Source organism: Sceloporus occidentalis, unplaced genomic scaffold (genome assembly GCF_023333645.1).
Source record: "Sceloporus occidentalis isolate IW3139 unplaced genomic scaffold, rSceOcc1.0.p SCAF_112, whole genome shotgun sequence".
Classification (NCBI taxonomy): Eukaryota; Metazoa; Chordata; class Lepidosauria; order Squamata; family Phrynosomatidae; genus Sceloporus; species Sceloporus occidentalis.
Window position 1 is genome coordinate 2529505 of NW_028317092.1, and position 15496 is coordinate 2545000.

Consider the following 15496-nt stretch of genomic DNA (forward strand, 5'->3'; position numbering starts at 1 on the left):
TTATTTAGATGTTTTTACCATCAGGTAACCTTTGATGGTGTTTAAAACCCATTGATCGGGTGTGATCTGTTCCCATATATGGAAAAAATGACCCAGTCTTTCTCCCAAGTTTACTGGGGAAGAAAGGCGACATGTTATGGGACCTACCGGTCGATGTTTTGGATCGTGATGCCCCTCGGTATCTTTGGGACCACCAAGGTCAGCTTCTTTGTGGAAAGAAGGGTGAGGTTTGGGTGGTCTTCTGGTACTGTTGGTACAACGAGGATCGAGAGCCTCTGGAGCCGTAACTCTGAGATGAAGAAAAACTGGGGAAGCGGCCTCTGCCTTTCCCAGCCTTTTCAAAAACCTTTGGGTTGAATACTTTTTTAATAGAACTTTGGGCTTTATCGAGGGATGTGAAAATATTCACTGTCCCGACCGCTTACACTAAGGCACACACCGCAGAAGTTCTTCTGCCCAGAAGCCAATCATCAATGGCAGGGAGCTGGGACTTAGACGATCCCAACAGTGAGGAGGCCAGATGCAAGCGGATAAATATAGGAATGAGTTGGATGCGAGGAGCAGGAACAGCAAACGCAGGAACCAGTACAGCAATGCGGACAGGCTAGTCAGGAAAGCCGGATCTAAACACAAAAGCGGGTAGTCCTACAAGCCGGGTCAGTAACGGAGCGGGTAATTAGACGAGCCAAAAACTGAAAACCAGGAGACACAGGACACGGTATGAAATTGCAAGGCTAAGGATGGTCAGGTAGGCAGAGGGTCAAAAATCCGGAGACAGAGAACTAGACGACTAGATCCAAACAGCAACAAAGACCATAACAGGGTACCAGACGAAGCATTTCTGGGGTTTTTAAATCCGGCGCTAAATCATAGGCTCCGCCCCCAGCCTGTGTCACAGTAGCTCTAGAAGATCTCCCAGAACCCCACCTCTGAAGCAGACCGGCCGCACCCCCTTCACTACTACCAGGAGGAATGCTGCCGGACCGAGCGAGGGTAAGTACAGGATACTGGGAGTCACTGCTTTATCCGGGCAATATGATGCCCATCGGTAGCAAGACTCCCAGCTCCCGATTTCCAACCTCGATGCCGGCGGTCGGACTCCCGACCACCCGCATCGGAGGGCTAATGGGTGCCCTCGGTAACCGCCACGCGCGAGCATAATTCTGCATGCGCGCATGCGGCACCAGAGGGGTGACCGTGACATTCACATATTTCCCCATATCTTTTATGAAAGAGTCCCCGAATAGGAGACCTTCCACAGAGGGGCCAGGTTAATTTTCAGTGACATGAGCGAGCTGTTAGTCAATCTTCATGAGGATCGAGTGTCTATGCTTGACTTATATTGAGGAGTTTGCATTGCCTAGGAAACAAATAGCCCTCTGGAGCCATCCTTTGATAACGCTGTTGTCAACAGAAGTATCGGTCCTCTCTGCTTTCTCAACGAAATCAAACATTTTTGCCAGCGGGCCCGTTGTGTCCAACACCTTGTCCTGGCATGATTTAAAAGACCTGTCCAGGCCTTTGTTAGTATTCTTTCTTGATTTGGACAGAAAACGGACCATAGTAGGATCTAATTCAGGGTTATGGGCGACTTTATTAGGTAAAGTAGGCCTGGGGCATTCAGCCCTTAATTTGTTACGTGTTGCCTTATCTAGAGGCTTTCTTACACAGGTCGAGAAATATTTAGAAATATGAGTGCTCGGAATCCACTCGGCTGAGCGAGGGTGAGCAATTAACAATGGTAGCCCTTTTGAATCCAGTAAAACTGGTGCATTTTTATCTTCCTCATTATGAGGGTCAGTCCCTTGAGCCGCCAAGCCTGATGAAGTGGGAAGTTTGTATGCCGAATCGTTTGAATCTGAGTTAGAATAAGAGGAATCGGTAGATGAAAAGGTAAGATCAGAGTCAGGTTTATTTCTTAAAGCAGCCTTGCATGCCCGTTTGTCTTTCTCACGGGTAGGGAAGGGTTGTTTGACACCTTCGGTAGTTTTATGCTCAGAGCGTAAGGTCTGTTCGGCATCTTTAGATTGTCCTTAGGCTTTTTAGGTGATTCTTGGGCTGCAACAATGACGTCTTTTCTGGGTGTCCTTCCCAGACCTCTTCATGCCAGTGGTTAGCTGGCGTACAGACTCCTCAGCTGACTGGAAATGGTCCCAATGCAGTCCTCTAATGTATACCAATACATATGGTGCCCTACTTGTTGGCTACCCCTAAAGGGAAAACCTTTCCCTGCAACCCACAAGCTTTTTAAAATAACCCTCCCCCCCAAAAAAACATCCATTATGAAGACGCAAGATATTAAACAGCTTAGTTTTTAATGTGTTTTATTATAGTTTAAGATATCTCCCCATCACACCCCACATTAGATACTAAAATATGTACAAGGCTTTCCAAGTTACATGGTGGTCACAGTACAACTACTGCCCGAGGAAGGAGGCCATTGGGTTATCTGCCCTCTGTCTTTTTATTCTGTAAGCCTCCATTTCTTCCTCGGTTGGCTCGCGTGACTCATACAAGCTGTTGTAAGAAAACCACGCTGGCGTTTATTCACATGAGCCGCTGCAATACATTTGATCTCAAGTAAGCAAGAAAGGTGAAGCTGGTCCCCCTTGGTGAGTAGCTGTTATGTAATGTAATTTCTTTACAGATATAACATGCCTTATGTGGAGTTGATCCATCATAACACAAATCAGGAGATACGGTGTCTCCTCACAAATCCACTCAACCTGCAAATAAATGTATTGACAATAACCGCAGGGATTGCTTTATAACTAATTTCCAAGACTCTCTGTGTGAGGTGGCTACACAACAAGATATATCCAAAAACCACAATTAAACTGTTAAAAAAAGTCATTGGTATTGCCTAACATTAAGGACAGCCATACACCTATTCCATGCATGTTTAATTTCCCTTACAATGTTAACTTCTAGCCTCTTCTGCTGGGAGGCTGTTCCAAAGACTAACCTTGCAATTATTTGCTCCCATTTGAATTTTACTGCAGCAGATGTGCTAAGGCAGGCATACGCGGTAAAGAAACAATGGGCATGCCTTTATCATGGAGCTATAGTATACTTTAACCCCTTAATGACAAGATTTTTTCTTTCTCGTAGTACATTTTGGGACAATGGTTCTTTTAACATTTTTCAGTGTTGCTGATTAGCTGTAATTTTCTTCTTTCTCATTTTGTGCTCCCACACATATTATATATTGTTTTTATTTCAGGACAGGGCTTTCTTTAGATACCGTACCTTTATTTTTATCATATCATCTAATTTACTATTAAAAAAAGATAAAATATGGTGATTTTTGGTTAAAAAATGACTTTTTCTCACTTTTTAAAAAAATAAAATCTTTTACTCATCTACAAAAACTAATTAAAAAGCTTGCTAAATAGATTCTACTATTTGTCCTGAGTTTTGAAATACCCAATGTTTTTATTTTTTTTTGCTTTTTTCTGCACGTTATGGGGCAATAAGTTGCAGTAGCGTTTTGCTATTTCAAAATAATTTTTTCCCCAAAGCTGGTCATTCTGCCCCATGTGCTATTTCGGGTATCTTTTCAGCCGGCCAATGCAATTTTCCCCATCACACCATGTATTTTTGAAAACTAGACACCCCATAGTATTTGAAATGCTGGTATTTTAACCCTTTCCATGCGCTAATTTTACCACCAGCCTTTGTCAAACTTTATGGTAGTGATTTTTTTTTTTTTTTCACACACGTTGTACTTCAGGTATCACTTTTTGTGAAGCTATAGCGTGAATTGTAGGACTTGTTCATAAAAAAAATATTTTTGTTTATTTTTTTTGTGACAGTGGGGAATTTTTAAATGTTATCATATTTTTTTTAAATTTTCCAAATTTTTTTTTTTTTTAAACTTATCTCACTGATTGGTGAGCTGGGCGCCATTGACCTTGCATGGTTGAATGCAGTACCTGCATTCAACCTGCAGGAGGAGCTCGAGAGTTCTGAAGAGGGTCTGGATAGACCCTCTGTGAACTCTTTATTTTTTTCTGTTGTTGACGCCATCTTGTGAATGACGCAACGTCATTTGCATGATGGCACTTATGGTTGCTCTTCGGAGCAATCACAAGGCTATCGGGGGAGGGGGGTTGTGTTGCTACATGCCTCGATATCGAGGCATGTCAGCAACACAGTTTATGCTTAGGAAGCGATTCCGAACGCTTACTAAGCTGTTTTATACGGACGCCGCAATCTTTGATGATCGGTGTGGCGGCGGCCATTTTTCTTGCAGGGAGGGCTTTCCTCCCCGGATCCACGGTCAGCCTCACTTGTGAGGCTTCCGTGGATGCCGCAAAGCCGCCGATCGCTGCAAAAATGCAGCGATCGCGGCGATACAGCTATTTAACAGCAGCCCGTACATGTACGGGCTTTGTCGTTATCACGTTGCACTGCAAGCCCGTACATGTACGGGCTTTGTCGTTAAGGGGTTAACACGCATCTAAACGTTATTATCCTACATCACTTTAAACATCAACAGATTTTAAACAAACAGACCATAGAAACAGACTTTAATGGAAGATAGAAAACATTCTAGTCTTTTTGGTACCTGAAGTCCCGGAGCAATTTTTGCGCTATTGCGATTATTCTATTTTCCTGTGAGTAGTGTACCCATGTAAACTATATATTGTTTTGTTCACAGAGAGATAGAGCTTTCTTTTGATACCATAGTTAGATGATTCGCTGAAAATTTAGAATGAGAAATTTAGTAAAAACTAGCGAAAATTTATAAATTTTCCTGCTGAATCCTCACAAAATTAGGTAAAGTGATGGAACATCCCCTGCAAGTTTATCAATTTAGGTGTCCTGATTTCAGAAATACCTAATTTATATAGATTTTCCAGCACTTATAGGGAACATACTATAAGGTGTACATTATTCGTAGAATTTTTATGCTTATGGCTTAACAGGTTTGGGGGTTGTGTATGGGGGCAGGAGGACTGGGTAGATGTTGTGTTAGGGCAATGGGATGTAAGGTTTTTTCTTCTTTTTATTATTATTATTACTATTATTATTATTATTATCTTTTTTATATATTTTTTAAAATGTATTTTATTTTTTATATATTAAAAAAAAAATGGTTAGAGGTCCTCTTAGGGACCTCTTGAACATGTTATTAATGCCAGTGATGTCACAATGACATCACTTAGCTCACTTTATTGGGGTTTTTTAAATTTTTTAACATGGTTTCTCACTCTCCTCCCCGCTATCCCCCTGCACCGATCACACTGTGATCTCTATGCAAGTCCCTGTGGGTTATCTCCACAAAAGAGCGATGTGGTCGGGTTGATGCTGTCCGGGCTATGAGGGGTTAAAGTCCGTAGGCAGTGCATGAGGCACATGGATAGGGTAGGACGGGAGGAAGAACAAAGCACAGATAATGAACACTACAAATATAAAGGAAATATACAAATCACACATTAATTGATGTAAGCGGCGCTTATTAACCCCGGATGGTCATAATAACTACTTTGGCCAGCACTTATAAACCCCAGGCCGTCACAACCCCCCCTGACCAATAGGCCGGCAGACCCGGCTAGATCCTTGACGGGTCGGCCTGGGACTGTCCGGGGAAGTTAGCTGTGTATCAAGTCTGCGTGCCGGGAGAGACCATCTGCGTTCCCATTTTGCTTTCCTGGACGGTACTGGACCGTGAAGTTGTAGGGTTGCAGGGCCAGGCTCCACTGTAATAAGCATCCATTGTCCCCAGAGACTCGGCTCAGCCAAATGAGGTTTGTGGTCGGTGAGTACCGTAAATGATTGTATGGTTGCAGTTTCTTAAGAGCCCACACCAGCGCTAGGTATTCCTTTTCCACAGCTGCGTACCTGACTTCCCTAGGTAACAACATTTGGCTGATGTAGGCTAACTGCCGTCGGTTCCCACTTGGCGCAAAACTGCTTCCAGCCCGAATGTTGAGGCATCTGTGTGAACAGAAAATTGTTTGGCCGGGGCAGGAGCGGCTAATACCGATGCAGAGACTAAGGCACTCTCACTCTTTAACTGTTGAAAGGCGGCTTCGCACTCTGGAGACCACAGGACCTGTCGAGGTAATTTCTTTTTTGTCAGGTCCGTCAGGGGTTTGGCAATGATGCTGTAGTGGGGAACGAACCATCGATAATAACCCGCTGTACCCAAAAAAGCTACTACTTGTGTCTTGGTTGTAGGGGTGGGCCAGTTGGCGACTGCCTCTACCTTCGCAGGTTGAGGTCATTGTCGCCTGCTGCCCACCCGGTGGCCTGGATAAGACACTTCGGAAACCCCTATAGTACACTTGTCTGGCTTCAGAGTTAGTACAACCCCCAGGTGAACAAGGTGTTCGTCCCAGGTGTTGCTGTACATCACAATGTCGTCCAGGTATGCGCAAGCAAAGTCCTGGAGGCCATCGAGGAGCTGATCGAGGACATGAGAGGCTAAATCTGACAGAAGAAAATAACTAAGGGACGAAATCTGTCATTTAAGGGTCGAGACATGAAGACCTGCTTAAAAACCGTCTTGCAAAAAATCCAGAATGGTTCTCGTGGAAGGTGAAAAGTAATTCAAACCCTTGATGTAGCGCCATTGCAGGAATTTATTAAAAACCCATAAATATATATAAGAAGTGGAACTTCGAACTGAGTTGAGTAGGGTATCAGCCATATATAACGGGACAGACCTCGGCCTTGAAGGATCATCCTTGCAATAGCTAGGCCGTTAATCTGAACATCTGAAGAACTTCCCTGGACAGGAAACACATAAGCCATCACGAACGTCCATGGGACCGACATGCCGTCCAACACTAGAGGGTTGTCCTGCCTGTACAGAGAGTGGCGAAAACAGGAAGTTTGCTGTTGAGACGGGTTGCCAACAGGTCAATTTCCGGAAGGCCGAATCTTTGGACCAGGATAGAGAAGATGCTTCTGTGATGGAACCTTCCATCACTGGGACCACTGGAGAGGCCTGACTGCCATCCTCCTCCCTATTAACTATGGGCCCTGGGTTTGTAAAGACTTCTGTGGCTACCCCCAGTAGTAAATAATCCCATCACTTGCTGAGGGGATTATCTCCATCAGACAGCTAGGATCTGTAACCAGGGAGTGCCCACCATTGTTTTAATTTAATATCAGACCCCTCCACCCCATGGTGAATTATTATGTTGTACCCTTCCCCCCAGTTCCACTACTACAGACATTTACCCCGGCCATCCCTGTAACTGGTTTTGGCCAGCAATAGATAGTGGAGGTTGGGACTCTATTGTATTGTTAATCCCGTTACTGCCCCTGTTGTCTCTGGGAGGCAGATTAAGGGGGCGGTTTGTATCCCAATATCTTGTTTTTATGTTAATGCATGTTTTGCTGGATATATCCAGCCCTGTGTGTCTAAAATACTGAGTGTCGGCTAGTGACTGGGGAACCGGGTAAAGTGTGGTGTCCCAGGCTAAGGGAGCACAAGTCACTGGAGGTAGTCGGTCGGACTAGCCAGATCCGTGACAGTTTCTGTCTAGAGACCTCTTCGCTTGTGACCAACGGGACCTGCTGAGGTCGTCTGCAATAGCATTGTCGTCTCCCCTGAAATGCGTGGCCGCTAAATCTTCCAGGTTCTTCTGAGCCCGGGATTTTAGTTTTTCTGAAAGGGCTTGAAGTTTTGGAATCCGGGTACCCCACTGCCTGTTGATGTAACAGACTGTGGTGGCATTGTCGGATTGAATTCTTACTGCCTTCCCTTTTAGCCACGGACTGAATTCCTTTAGCGTTAGAAACACCGCTTTTAGTTCCAGAAAATGAGGATTGGGCCTGATCGGTTAATGACCACTTGCCCTGTCAGAAGAGGCAGCCCAAATGAGCTCCCAAGCCTATTTTGGAGGCATCCGTGGTAAGAGTAATCCAGTGACGTTGTAGAAAAACACGACCCTTGGTGAGGTGATACGTTTTCCTACACCAATTCAGCTGGGATAAAACCCGTTCGGACACTGTGAAGGTGACATCCAGACATCCTTTCCTGGACCAATTCTTTAGAATATCCCACTGCAAGGGTCTTAACTGTGCCTTGGACCAGCTTACTGCTGGGATACGAGCTGTCAGACTGCCCAGGACGCTCATAGCCACCCTGAATGAACAAGATGGATTTTGTAGGAAGGAAACGTTTTACTCTTTTGACTTTTGAACTTAGAAGATAGAGTTGGAATTCACTATAAGCCCCAAAAACTGGATTCTTGTGGTTGGAATAAAATTTGACTTCCTTTGGTTTATGATCCAGCCGTGTTCCTCTAATAATCGGGTCATAAAGTGGAGGTGTGAAAGAAGATCCCGCTCCGAGGCAGCTTTGATGAGCTGTCCAGATAAGGAACGACCGAGATTCCCTTTTCTCACAGCGCTGCTGCAATGGCTGTTAATATCGTTGTATTAACAACGACGAAAGGCCGAAAGGAAGAGTGGTGAACTGGTAGTGCCTGATTCGTGACTAGTTCCTTATAGCAAACCTGAGAAATTTTCTGGATGTTACTGAAATCAGTACATGGAGCGTCCTTTAGGTCTATTGTCACCATGAAATCTCATTTTCTTAACAAGTGGGTCACCGTGAGGATAGAGTCCATCCTGAAATGACGGTAAGGAATAAGGGGATTGACTCTTTTGTAATCTAAAACTGGACGGTAGGACCCATCTGGTTTTGGAACCAGAGAAAATCGAGAGTAGACCCCTTGAAATTCTTGATGTTTCGGTGTCGGTTCTATGACACCTTTTCTGAGAAGAGTTGGGCATTCTGATTACAGAGCTGAGGTTTTTTTTTTAAGTAAGACGAAATTAGAAAACGAGGACTTGATCCTGTATCCATCTGCAATGATATTCAGGACCCAGATGTTGCTTGTAGTTGTTTCCATTTTGGTAGGAACCATTGCAGCCAACCTCCAACACTGGTTTCTTAGGACACTCCTGAAACTTCCTGTCTTGTGTCTGTCTACGAAAATTCTGTATCTTAAAGGATGGCTGAAAAGCCTATATGGATATTGTTTGTTCCATCTGCCTTTCTTATCCTGAGAAAGTGCTCTCTTAGTGTCAGACATATGCTTGATAAGTTCTTCTAAGGGAGAACCAAATACCATATTTGCTCGATTATATAAGGTTTTTTTCAGAGCAAATAAGTCTGACTATGAGACTAAGATCAAGATCCCCCGCAGCGCTGCAGGGGACCTGGATCCTCCTGTCTTATGCCCCCCATTTAGCACCCCCCCAAACTTACCAGTGCTTCTGACTCCCCGGTCATGTAACCGGGGCAGCGTGTAGACGTCTACGCGATTCGCATCGCGTATACCTTCCCTGGCTGTCAGAGATCAGATCGCACCGGTACGAATCGCGTAGACGTCTACCCGCTGCCCGGACAACACACTGGGGAGTCAGAAGCACCGGTAAGTTTGGGGGGGGGCGGGGGAGTGTTAAATGGGGGGCATGTGACAGAATTACCTGTTATACAGGAGCCCAAGGTACTCAGAGATGGCTCCAGCCTGACTGCCAAACAGGCAGGAACTCCATTGTTGAACTAATCCCATTAACAGGATGGGTACCAGGGGGATTTCAGTAGCTAAAGGGGATTAAAGGTTGGGTTGTCTACCTGTTTATCAATGTTGATTTATGTTAATGAAGTTCTGTGGCTATATCAGTCTATGTTTTACAACAATAAACTGTTCATTCCTGCTGTACTCAGTTCAAGGTAGTTGTGTCTACTTATTGGGTAGACATAGCAGGGTTCCAAGGTGCGCATGCTGACTGGTACTGGAAGTGATTCCGGGGACAACAGGAGGATACTGGGTGATCTCTGGGAGTTACTACAGCTCTCTTGGTGAACCCGTTACAGGGCATAAGGCATTTCTGTAGGCAGAGTGCTCTATGAAATGCCTTTTAACCCCCTTAATGCCACTCTGTCGCCTGAAATGCCTTAAACCTCCCTATGTCACTCTGCCCCATAATATGCCTTTTAACCCTAAATGCCAGAGTGGCATATAGGGGGTATAAGGCATTTCTGGAGGCAGCGTGGCACATAGGGGGTCAAAAGGCATATCATGGGGCACAGTGGCATATATGGGGTATAAGGCATTTCTGGGGCAAAATTTTTCTCAATCATAGCTTTTATTTAAAAAAAAAAAAAAAGTTCACACGAATTAACATTTACCGGTAAAACTTTTTTCCTATAGGGTCATCTTATATTCAGGTTTTTCTTTTTTCCTAAATTAATATTCAGATTTTGGGGGCCATCTTATAATTGAGCAAATACGGTAGCTTGCTTGTTTCAAAAGGCAAATCACACTGCCATCCATGAGCATAGCCATAACGCTCTTCTTGCCACAGACGATAAAACCATATTTCGAGCCGAGAGTTGTATCTCCTCGGTAGCTTCCACCAAAAAGCTGTTAGCCAGGCTAAGATTCAACAGCTTAGATAAATCTTCACCAATATCGGCAGACATGCCATCTTCTAAGGACTGTAACCAGACATTCTGGGCTCCGGCTACCGCAGAGCTAGATAATGCTACCTCGCATTGAAAAACAGACGATTGGAACATACGTCTACAGGAATTCTCTGCTCCATAGGGTCTTTGAGACCCGACACTTCACCAATGGTAATTGTGGTTCTTTTGGAGAGCTGGGCTATCTTCCCATTTCTTTTCTCCTTGAAGCCTAGAAAGCTGCTTAAAATGTTTGGAAATAAAGGCTCTCTTGCCCGGATTGATGCATTCTCATTGCATGAGATCTTGCAGCTTAGGCAACATCAGAAACCCTTTAGGGCGTCTACTCAAGGCCTGGTCTTGGAAAAGCCTTGAAACCTCTTTGCCAAATTTACGCAGTTCATGTGGAGGAAAAGTGGTCTCATCCTCTGAATGCTTACTGGATGAAACTGAGTTAGAAGAACCAAAGACCTTTCCAGTGCTACTTTACATGTAATTCACACTGTAAGCCCCTTTTTAGATTGCTAGGGTGTTAATTAGGATGTAGCCTCAACCATATATAGCAGGGGTGCCCAAGTTTTTTCTGCAGTGGGCCACTTAATCAGGATTGTATACGTGCGAGGGCCGCACTCATTTTTCACTGTGAGAAAATATGGTCTTTAATAAAATATATAGATCAAAATTAAGTAAATGACACAAAACCCTTACTTTTCCTCACTGATTTCTGGGCCTAGAAAGTTTTGTAACTACAAATTCAGGATAAATAAAAATGAAATAGTTCTATTTTAGGGATGCACTAAAATGAAAACTCTGGCCCAAAACCGAAAATTCAGGGTTTACTTAAACAAAACCAAAAATGACCCCCCCCCCCCACACCACCTTTAAAATAAAAAAAATCCCACACTTAATAAAAGTTAGTTACACACCAAAATTGTACAAAAAAAACAAACCATCTATTGAAAAATTATCTATGAATTATACCCAGATTCCAGCATGTACTGGTTGGCTGGGCATGATAGGAGTGCTGTCAACAATCATATATAAATAGCTATTGTATTTTTTGTCCAATTTTAGTGTGTTAACACACCACAATTGGACAAAAAAAAATAAATAATAATAATATGACTTGGCATGATAGGAGTGATTGCTAACAGCAAACACTCTTTATACCCAGACAACCAGTAAGTGCTGGAACCTAGGCATGATGGGACCGATTGCTGTTAGCAGATTGCCGTTAGCACTCACACTCCTATCATCCCAAGTCAGCCATTACATGCTGGTACAGGGTGGCTGTAAGTACAGACCCCATACAGCATCAATACACAAGGAGGCAGCTAGCCAGGTTTCAGCATGTACTGGCTGACTTGGCATGATAGGAGTGTGATTGCTAACAGCATAGTCCCATCATGCCTAGGTTCCAGCACTTACACATCCATGCTATCACACACACACACACATTCCCTCAATCACGCATACTCATTCAAACACCCTCCCCCACCCCCTTACACTACAGCTCTCGATGCCGCTCACAGACTTCAGCAGGGGGCGTGGCCTCCTGCTTCCTCTGTGCAGGACAATAGACCCTCCCACAAGTAAGCAGCAGGGCTCTTGTGATCCTGGCTGCGGACGCCCCGCGGGCCGCACCTCGGACGCCCCTGATATATAGGCGTAAAAAAAAAATAAAAAAATAAGTGACAACTCATTATATAAAAACAGTAATTTTATTCAGTTAAAAAAAAAAAGCAAAGAACAGAGACAACTAAACATTTAACATTCAATTTCAGGCATATCCAGTGTGATTTCATCAAGAGTGGTCAAGAAAGGCAAATAATTTACAGGATCTGGAAGACAGGTAGACATCAGTGTTAGAAATGCATAAAGTAACCAACTTTGTATACACCAACAAAGCAATAGCTGCAGACTGCTGGGGGGTGCTATGAGATGCACACTTGAATTGTCAGTGGTTTAAAGCTATCCTATACATTAGTGGTTCTCAACCTTCCTAATGCCGTAACCCTTTAATACAGTTCCTCATGTTGTGGTGACCCCCAACCATAAAATTATGTAATTATATATTGTGTAATATGCGTTCTGATTTTCTTAGGCGAGCCCTGTGAAAGGGTCGTTCAACCCCCAAAGGGATGGGTCGCGACCCACTGCTATACATGTTTGACCCTTCCAACAATCAGACCCATGTGACTTGGAACAGGAACAGCAAAATCCTGGACACCACACACATCACATGGTTTATAGTTTATCAATTTCTGAGATTTAACACTTTGCAATAAGGCAATTCATATAGTACTCTAGAAAGCAATCTACCCTCCATATATTTGCCATGGGTTTTTTTTAATACATTGTATATGATCAGTGTATTAGGAACACAATTTAGAGCCAACAAAGCTTGGTATTTTCCTAGCCCTGGCCCTGTGTCATACTCCAATCTCAGGTAAGCAATTCTACCAACTGCTAATTTTACTCACCCAATTCCCAAGAAAGAGTTGGGATTTCCATCAGAGAAGGCTGGAATTGTATCAGCTTTTCAAATCTTGCCACATCATTGTCATTTACAATAAGGGGAACACCAGCTAGGCAAAGGTGGCTGAGCTTATGGTCTTCTGGCACATCAAACCTTTCAAAGCCTAGGGCAGAAAAGGGTTGAAGACAAGTGGTCACTGGTTGCAGTCAGCACTGGTGCATACAGCAAGCATTTTCATTTGGGGGGGGTATTCACTATAGTGAAATTAAGAAGGCACTCTTCACAACATGTTATGCTTCCCAGCAGGACTAGGAATGCCAGGCACAATGCATAGTTAAATCAGCAATACAGCAGGGTCAGCAGAGACTCTTGTGAAGGGCAGGTTCCTTCTACAATTCCAGGGAAACAGTTAAAAACCACATCTGACCTTGTGTTTTGCAGGAGAATAAAGCCTAACCTTCAAAATGCTTGGTTGAAGTTTTACCCTGCACTTTTACCTTGGGAAAAGGATTTCTATACATTTCATAGTTGCTAAAGGTAACAAACCCCAAACTGGTTGATTCTTGTTATCCCAGGTCTCCAATGCTTGCTTTTTGTCACAAGTACACTACTCTTACGAGAAGGTGCCATGCTTCTGTGGTACAGAACTAAAGTGTCTTGCTTTGACTGCATTTGGTCTACATTTCTTGTAGTATTATGATCGCCTACAACTAGCAGGTAATTAGTTCAAGTGCCAATAGATGAGCTTTAGCACCTTAGATGCTTGAGGGAGTTATATTCATATAGTTTGAAGTAGCAGTAACAATATATTATCCATTTATTAAGCAATAGATGTCAGAGTGGAAGTTGCCAAATTACACACCTGAAGGATTGTATGGGAAGAAATTCTCAATGTCAGGGTATGCCTCTTTCACAGGCTTTGTAACAGCCTTCCTTTCAGAAACCTGAGACGGCAGAAAGGGGGAAAACAGAAGTTTAGATCAGATGTATTTATCAAGTATTGGGACACAGCATAAGAACCCAGCTTGCCTTTTTAGCATGGTTTAGGTTGGTTTTTCCTTTAACGGCCCCACTCTGTGTTTTGTTTGGTGCCAGCTGCTTGTTGACAGTTCCAAGTGCTTTCCTGGGCGGTTTGGGCAGGTTTTCAGAGGTGCTGAACACTTTTCCTGAGAACATATTCTGCCCTTTGTTTGAAAGCCCCTTTGCTGCAATCAGAAAGGTTTTATCGTGTTAGCAGTTAAACACTATGGGCATACAAGACCAAGTACTTTCAAAAGCTATGCACATTTCCTACAAGGTTAGCTTCTTGCCATCACCTGCTTTCACAGATCTTTAGTGTAAAGTTGCATTTCAAGAAGAAAGCAGTTAGTTAATGTTGGAGGACATGATCCAACAAGTTAATCCATTCTGCAGACCTATATCAGCTTATTCAGAAGACAAATATACCGAGACAGTAATGTCACCTCAATAGGTGAAATTAAATCCTTCTGGCAGTCAATCACACCAGATTAATTGTCCATTATCTTACTTGTCATAACCCTGTATGGATTTCAGATCTAGACTCCCCCCCCTCCGCATATATTGATTAAACGCGCCAGAAGTATTTCAGATAGCAGGCTATTCCACCACCCTATCAGTAAAGAAACTGCCTTTAGGATTAAGACAAGCAGTCATTTCTTCAGAATCCCAAGGGACATGCACATGTCTGGAAGGTAGTTTATAAAGGGTTCACCAACAAGACCTTTGTGAATAGGCTGGTAAGCCATGGCTAGTTTTAACTGCTGAGTGTATTTAAGCACATCGACGCAAGCCTACGTTAACCAGTATAGATTCAGAACATTAAGCTTTTCTGTAACAATACACTCACCTGAGTTTGAGGGGAGCCTCACCCGATCTTTAGCCATCGTGTTGGCTGCAAGGAAACCGTTCTCCTGCTCAACAAAGATCATAGTTGCCATATTTCGTTACCACAAAAGCTGCTAAAACCTGGATAAGGTTAATTTTAACAAGTTAGCACCATTACAGTCATAGATAAGCCCTGAAATATATCAGTAACCAGCTTTGTATAGCACCATCATACGCTACAGCAGTGTATAATGCATATTAAAGTATTAACACTGACCAGCAGGCATGGAGAGCATCCAAAGTATGTTGACATAAGGCCAGATTAATGACAATTTACATTTAGTTTTATTGATAAATCTCCCACTCTAGGATTCTTAGAAACTTGATAACCATGCCAGCTACTAATGCTAGCAGCCACTCAGATCCAGGTAACATTGAGACAGAGTTTATACAACGCCTATCATACAGGTACGGGAAGAGCAAGCACCCAAAATTTTTACCCAGATCGGCTACAACACACAAGAAACACCACGCAAAGTGATAGATAAGCTTAAAAAAAATAACGCAGCTCAGCCCTACGACCATATAAATACAGGACATATTACTACATATATAATACGGAGCTGCAGCATAACAGCTTTAGAGAAGACACCAGTATATCGGGCAAAACCAAATACCCCGCCACAAACCAACCCTTTCCTTACTGCGAACCACCACCGAATACAAACTCACACTTC